We start from the raw sequence: 8,901 nt of genomic DNA on the forward strand, positions 1-8,901 counted from the left end.
ATAGAAATTGTCAATTCTCCTTTTCCTGGAGCAAGCATTTCTTTCAAAGTGCGCCTACTGGTTGCAGATATGTGTTCCAAGGCCCACGTTTTGAACATGATTCAGTTTAACGGATACTTTGGGTGCCATTTTTGTACAGCTGAAGGCAAGACTATTGGAAAAACGCATGCTTACTACCCTTACGGGCAGAATGGTAACGTTCGTGAGCCAGAGCTGAACGATCAATATATCCATAAAGCAGAACTCCTCTCGTCAAGCGGTGCGCAGAATGTCTTTGGCGTGAAAGGACGCAGTGCTTTTAGCGATATTGTTTGCGGTCTTCCTCTGACAGCACCGGTGGACTATATGCATTGCGTCTTATTAGGAGTTTTCCCGGAACTGCTTAGACTTATTATTAGAAAGTTGACCACAGCTACGAAAAGAGAAATAAATGACATTGTGAGTTCGCTTGCTTGACCTCGTGAACTCATCAGCTACTCCCGAAAAATTCGTTCTTTAGACGATATTGGCCAGTTCAAAGCTAATGAGTTTTTTAACTGGATGTTATACGTTAGCCCTATTGTTTTTCGCAATAGGATCTCTAAGACTTTGTTCGAGAGTTTATTAAATCTCGTTTTTGGTGTTCGATTGCTGCTTGAGTCAAGTCGCGAAAAAGACATCTTGATATCGGAAAATCTTTTAGGTCAGTTCTGTTCCGGTATAGTTAATGTGTTTGACGGAAACGAACGCTCTGAGACAATTAACGTTCACTCCTTGCGCCATCTTCCGGACCAAGTTAGACGATTCGGACCACTGTTTTCCTTTTCGGCGATGAGCTTTGAGTCAGCTAACCGAATTTTAAGTGAAGTCTACAGTGGTTCGCATCACGAGTGCGAGGTTATTTGTCGTCCATTCCTGCAGAAGCAGCGGCTATTAGATATTCATCAGACAAGTGAGGATAACCCATACGGCCGACTCGTCAAGCAACTTCTTCGTCTGGACGATTCTCATACAAACAACTTTTCTAATTTTATGAAAGAAACTGAAAGTCTTAGCTATGCTCGCTTAACTTATCCAAACGCAATATTTCTTAATCGGTTCAAAAAAAAACAGTTTGTATTTTGATTCACCATCCTACTCCCGAGCACCATCATCTGGAGCGTGCAACAGTTTTGTGCGTTACAAGAGGGAGGACACTGAATTCTTTGGGCAAATACTGTACTTTTTGTCAATACCGGATGAATCTTACCATGGAAAAGTTCTCGCCAGTGTTCAGGAGTACGAAATTGTAAAAGAAATAGGCCCTGTGAAAGGATTTTTTTATGTTCTCAAGAAAACTGATAAAGAAGACTTGATTGATGTAGACACACTTACTAAAGTTTTTTGTGTTCCGTCTTCTGGGTTTGAATTCTTCGTTATTAAACTTTGTACCGCTTTCGACCATTCCTGAATTATAAAATAAAATTCTGAAAGCTAATTGTTCCCTTAGGTTGTTGGTGCTGGTTACTTTTAAAGTGAAAATTTCATTAAAACATTTAGAAGTGACTACAACTATTTTACTATAAATAGTTTTAGAAGGCAAACTCGTAATGCTAGTTACGGGTTTTGACTTCGCGACTAATTGCTTCGCACCAAACATTGTCATTTGAAGGCTATTATGCTACTAATAGTTTTCCACCAGAGTATCTAGAGCACTAGCTGTTGGTGCTCGTTGCTTTTTAAAAATTTTAATAAAACAACCAAACGTGACTAGAACTATTTTACTATTAATAGTTTTAGCAGGCAAACTCGTAATGCTAGTTACGGGTTTTGAATTCGCGACTAATTGCTTCCCACCAAATATTGTCATTTCAAGGCTATTATGCTATTAATAGTTTTCCATCAGAGCACCTACAGCACTAGCTGTTGCTGCTCGTTGCTTTTTAAAAATTTTTATTAAAACAACCAACTGTGACTAGAACTATTTTACTATTAATAGTTTTAGAAGGCAAACTCGTAACGCTAGTTACGGGTTTTGACTTCGCGACTAATTGCTTCCCACCAAATATTGTCATTTGAAGGCTATTATGCTATTAATAGTTTTCCATCAGAGCATCTACAGCACTAGCTGTTGGTGCTCGTTGCTTTTTAAAAATTTTAATAAAACAACTAAGCGTGACTAGAACTATTTTACTATTAATAGTTTTAGAAGGCAAACTCGTAATGCTAGTTACGGGTTTTGACTTTGCGACTAATTGCTTCCCACCAAACATTGTCATTTGAAAGCTGTTATGCTATTAATAGTTTTCCATCAGAGCACCTACAGCGCTAGCTGTTGCTGCTCGTTGCTTTTTAAAAATTTTTATTAAAACAACCAACTGTGACTAGAACTATTTTACTATTAATAGTTTTAGAAGGCAAACTCGTAACGCTAGTTACGGGTTTTGACTTCGCGACTAATTGCTTCCCACCAAATATTGTCATTTGAAGGCTATTATGCTATTAATAGTTTTCCATCAGAGCATCTACAGCACTAGCTGTTGGTGCTCGTTGCTTTTTAAAAATTTTAATAAAACAACTAAGCGTGACTAGAACTATTTTACTATTAATAGTTTTAGAAGGCAAACTCGTAATGCTAGTTACGGGTTTTGACTTTGCGACTAATTGCTTCCCACCAAACATTGTCATTTGAAAGCTGTTATGCTATTAATAGTTTTCCATCAGAGCACCTACAGCGCTAGCTGTTGCTGCTCGTTGCTTTTTAAAAATTTTTATTAAAACAACCAACTGTGACTAGAACTATTTTACTATTAATAGTTTTAGAAGGCAAACTCGTAACGCTAGTTACGGGTTTTGACTTCGCGACTAATTGCTTCCCACCAAATATTGTCATTTGAAGGCTATTATGCTATTAATAGTTTTCCATCAGAGCATCTACAGCACTAGCTGTTGGTGCTCGTTGCTTTTTAAAAATTTTAATAAAACAACCAAGCGTGACTAGAACTATTTTACTATTAATAGTTTTAGAAGGCAAACTCGTAATGCTAGTAACGGGTTTTGACTTCGCGACTAATTGCTTCCCACCAAATATTGTCATTTGAAGGCTATTATGCTATTAATAGTTTTCCATCAGAGCATCTACAGCACTAGCTGTTGGTGCTCGTTGCTTTAAAATTTTGAATTATGACCTGTTTTGCAGACTAGAGTTGTGTTTATCGGAGATTCAAATCTCCGAGACGCAACCCCGCTCTTGCGGATGAATGAGCGGGTATGTCGCTACCAGTAAGTTTACTTCGGTTTGTATTGATGGCTTAGTCTTGTCTGTTCATTATATTTAGTTCTTATTTTTACAGCCCTTCGTATGACGGCGAGGGTGGCCGTAGATCAATTCATCTGCGAACTATGATCGAGGGACTCAAACGTTACACCCACATCTTTATTATTTGCGGGGATAACGATGTAAATAGTATAAGTGTCGACGAAATTTACCGCCACTATGTTTTTGTTATTCGCGCTTTGCACCCCCGCATAGTTCGATTCAGTGGGTTGCTGCCTCGAGCGGACTTCGACAAAAATATACGCGAAGCCAATAATATTTATTTGGCTGAACATTTAAAGGACAGATACAAAAGTCCAAAGTTAGTTAAGAAGACTGACTTTGATGAGCATGGTCGGGATAGATGTCATTTACGACATCTTACAAATGGTTTGAATCATCTCATGGCCCACTGTCTTAGCTTCTTAATTGACTCATTCGGAACTCTCCAATAAATGAACTACTTGCTTTAAACTGAGCAAACTGTGCCCTTGTATATATTTGCTTTTTTTCTCAAATATATTTTTCCTTCTTCTGCTGCAATTTTTGTTTAGAAGAAAGCTGGGTCAACGACTTCAACCGTCAGAAAGAGAAAATGGATGTAAAGCAAACAGGTCTTGGTCAACTTTGATCAGACCAAACAAACTTTGGCCACCCTTGGTCAGACCAAACAGACTTTGCCCACCATTGGTCAGAACAAATAGACTTCGGCCACCCTTGGTCAGACCAAACAGACGTTGGCCACCATTGTTCAGATCAAACAGACTTCGGCCACCCTTGGTCTGACCAAACAGACTTTGCCCACCATTGGTCAGACCAAACAGACTTCGGCTACCCTTGGTCAGACCAAACAGACGTTAGCCACCATTGGTCAGACCAAACAGACGTTGGCCACCATTGTTCAGACCAAACAGACTTCGGCCACCCTTGGTCAGACCAAAGAGACTTTGCCCACCATTGGTCAGACCAAAGAGAATTTGCCCACCATTGGTCAGACCAAACAGACTTCGGCCACCCTTGGTCAGACCAAACAGACTTCGGCCACACTTGGTCAGACCAAACAGACGTTGGCCACCCTTGGTCAGACCAAACAGACTTTGCCCACCATTGGTCAGACCAAACGGACTTCGGCTACCCTTGGTCAGACCAAACAGACGTTGGCCACCATTGGTCAGACCAAACAGACGTTGGCCACCATTGTTCAGACCAAACAGACTTCGGCCACCCTTGGTCAGACCAAACAGACGTTGGCCACCCTTGGTCAGACCAAACAGACTTTGGCCACCCTTGGTCAGACCAAACAGACGTTGGCCACCCTTGATCAGACCAAACAGACTTTGCCCACCATTGGTCAGACCAAACAGACTTCGGCTACCCTTGGTCAGACCAAAGAGACGTTGGCCACCATTGGTTAGACCAAACAGACGTTGGCCACCATTGTTCAGACCAAACAGACTTCGGCAACCCTTGGTCAGACCAAACAGACGTTGGCCACCATTGGTTAGACCAAACAGACGTTGGCCACCAATGTTCAGACCAAACAGACTTCGGCAACCCTTGGTCAGACCAAACAGACGTTGGCCACCCTTGGTCAGACCAAACAGACTTTGCCCACCATTGGTCAGAACAAACAGACTTCGGTCACCCTTGGTCAGACCAAACAGACGTTGGCCACCATTGTTCAGACCAAACAGACTTCGACCACCCTTGGTCAGACCAAACAGACTTTGCCCACCATTGGTCAGACCAAACAGACTTCGGCTACCCTTGGTCAGACCAAACAGACGTTGGCCACCATTGGTCAGACCAAACAGACGTTGGCCACCATTGGTCAGAACAAACAGACTTCGGCCACCCTTGGTCAGACCAAACAGACGTTGGCCACCATTGTTCAGACCAAACAGACTTCGGCCACCCTTGGTCAGACCAAACAGACTTTGCCCACTATTGGTCAGACCAAACAGACTTCGGCTACCCTTGGTCAGACCAAACAGACTTTGCCCACCATTGGTCAGACCAAACAGACTTCGGCTACCCTTGGTCAGACCAAACAGACTTCGGCCACCCTTGGTCAGACCAAACAGACGTTGGCCACCCTTGGTCAGACCAAACAGACGTTGGCCACCATTGTTCAGACCAAACAGACTTCGGCCACCCTTGGTCAGACCAAACAGACGTTGGCCACCCTTGGTCAGACCAAACAGACTTTGCCCACCATTGGTCAGACCAAACAGACTTCGGCCACCCTTGGTCAGACCAAACAGACGTTGGCCATCCTTGGTCAGACCAAACAGACTTTGCCCCCCATTGGTCAGACCAAACAGACTTCGGCTACCCTTGGTCAGACCAAACAGACGTTGGCCACCATTGGTAAGACCAAACAGACGTTGGCCACCATTGTTCAGACCAAACAGACTTCGGCCACCCTTGGTCAGACCAAACAGACTTCGGCCACCCTTGGTCAGACCAAACAGACGTTGGCCACCCTTGGTCAGACCAAACAGACTTTGCCCACCATTGGTCAGACCAAACAGACTTCGGCCACCCTTGGTCAGACGAAACAGACGTTGGCCACCCTTGGTCAGATCAAACAGACTTTGCCCACCATTGGTCAGACCAAACAGACTTCGGCTACCCTTGGTCAGTCCAAACAGACGTTGGCCACCATTGGTCAGACCAAACAGACGTTGGCCACCATTGTTCAGACCAAACAGACTTCGGCCACCCTTGGTCAGACCAAACAGACGTTGGCCACCCTTGGTCAGACCAAACAGACTTCGGCCACACTTGGTCAGACCAAACAGACGTTGGCCACCCTTGGTCAGACCAAACAGACTTTGCCCACCATTGGTCAGACCAAACAGTCTTCGGCTACCCTTGGTCAGACCAAAAAGACGTTGGCCACCATTGTTCAGACCAAACAGACTTCGGCAACCCTTGGTCAGACCAAACAGACTTCGGCTACCCTTGGTCAGACCAAACAGACGTTGGCCACCATTGGTCAGACCAAACAGACGTTGGCCACCATTGGTCAGAACAAACAGACTTCGGCCACCCTTGGTCAGACCAAACAGACGTTGGCCACCATTGTTCAGACCAAACAGACTTCGGCCACCCTTGGTCAGACCAAACAGACTTTGCCCACCATTGGTCAGACCAAACAGACTTCAGCTACCCTTGGTCAGACCAAACAGACTTTGCCCACCATTGGTCAGACCAAACAGACTTCGGCTACCCTTGGTCAGACCAAACAGACTTCGGCCACCCTTGGTCAGACCAAACAGACGTTGGCCACCCTTGGTCAGACCAAACGGACGTTGGCCACCATTGTTCAGACCAAACAGACTTCGGCCACCCTTGGTCAGACCAAACAGACGTTGGCCACCCTTGGTCAGACCAAACAGACTTTGCCCACCATTGGTCAGACCAAACAGACTTCGGCCACCCTTGGTCAGACCAAACAGACGTTGGCCATCCTTGGTCAGACCAAACAGACTTTGCCCACCATTGGTCAGACCAAACAGATTTCGGCTACCCTTGGTCAGACCAAACAGACGTTGGCCACCATTGGTAAGACCATACAGACGTTGGCCACCATTGTTCAGACCAAACAGACTTCGGCCACCCTTGGTCAGACCAAACAGACTTCGGCCACCCTTGGTCAGACCAAACAGACGTTGGCCACCCTTGGTCAGACCAAACAGACTTTGCCCACCATTGGTCAGACCAAACAGACTTCGGCAACCCTTGGTCAGACCAAACAGACTTTGCCCACCATTGGTCAGACCAAACAGACTTCGGCTACCCTTGGTCAGACCAAACAGACGTTGGCCACCATTGGTCAGACCAAACAAACGTTGGCCACCATTGTTCAGACCAAACAGACTTCGGCCACCCTTGGTCAGACCAAACAGACATTGGCCACCCTTGGTCAGACCAAACAGACTTTGCCCACCATTGGTCAGACCAAACAGTCTTCGGCTACCCTTGGTCAGACCAAACAGACGTTGGCCACCATTGGTTAGACCAAACAGACGTTGGCCATCATTGTTCAGACCAAACAGACTTCGGCAACCCTTGGTCAGACCAAACAGACGTTGGCCACCATTGGTTAGACCAAACAGACGTTGGCCACCATTGTTCAGACCAAACAGACGTTGGCCACCATTGGTCAGACCAAACAGACTTCGGCTACCCTTGGTCAGACCAAACAGACTTTGCCCACCATTGGTCAGACCAAACAGACTTCGGCTACCCTTGGTCAGACCAAACAGACTTCGGCCACCCTTGGTCAGACCAAACAGACGTTGGCCACCCTTGGTCAGACCAAACAGACGTTGGCCACCATTGTTCAGACCAAACAGACTTCGGCCACCCTTGGTCAGACCAAACAGACGTTGGCCACCCTTGGTCAGACCAAACAGACTTTGCCCACCATTGGTCAGACCAAACAGACTTCGGCCACCCTTGGTCAGACCAAACAGACGTTGGCCATCCTTGGTCAGACCAAACAGACTTTGCCCACCATTGGTCAGACCAAACAGACTTCGGCTACCCTTGGTCAGACCAAACAGACTTCGGCCATCCTTGATCAGACCAAACAGACGTTGGCCACCCTTGGTCAGACCAAACAGACGTTGGCCACCATTGTTCAGACCAAACAGACTTCGGTCACCCTTGGTCAGACCAAACAGACGTTGGCCACCCTTGGTCAGACCAAACAGACTTTGCCCAAGATTGGTCAGACCAAACAGACTTCGGCCACCCTTGGTCAGACCAAACAGACGTTGGCCATCCTTGGTCAGATCAAACAGACTTTGCCCACCATTGGTCAGACCAAACAGACTTCGGCTACCCTTGATCAGACCAAACAGACGTTGGCCACCATTGGTAAGACCAAACAGACGTTGGCCACCATTGTTCAGACCAAACAGACTTCGGCCACCCTTCGTCAGACCAAACAGACGTTGGCCACCCTTGGTCAGACCAAACAGACTTTGCCCACCATTGGTCAGACCAAACAGACTTCGGCCACCCTTGGTCAGACCAAACAGACGTTGGCCACCATTGGTCAGACCAAACAGACGTTGGCCACCATTGTTCAGACCAAACAGACTTCGGCCACCCTTGGTCAGACCAAACAGACATTGGCCACCCTTGGTCAGACCAAACAGACTTTGCCCACCATTGGTCAGACCAAACAGTCTTCGGCTACCCTTGGTCAGACCAAACAGACGTTGGCCACCATTGGTTAGACCAAACAGACGTTGGCCATCATTGTTCAGACCAAACAGACTTCGGCAACCCTTGGTCAGACCAAACAGACGTTGGCCACCATTGGTTAGACCAAACAGACGTTGGCCACCATTGTTCAGACCAAACAGACGTTGGCCACCATTGGTCAGACCAAACAGACTTCGGCTACCCTTGGTCAGACCAAACAGACTTTGCCCACCATTGGTCAGACCAAACAGACTTCGGCTACCCTTGCTCAGACCAAACAGACTTCGGCCACCCTTGGTCAGACCAAACAGACGTTGGCAACCCTTGGTCAGACCAAACAGACGTTGGCCACCATTGTTCAGACCAAACAGACTTCGGCCACCCTTGGTCAGACCAAACAGACG

This window comes from Convolutriloba macropyga, chromosome 10, assembly GCF_964194025.1.
Source record: "Convolutriloba macropyga chromosome 10, txConMacr16.3, whole genome shotgun sequence".
Classification (NCBI taxonomy): domain Eukaryota; kingdom Metazoa; phylum Xenacoelomorpha; order Acoela; family Convolutidae; genus Convolutriloba; species Convolutriloba macropyga.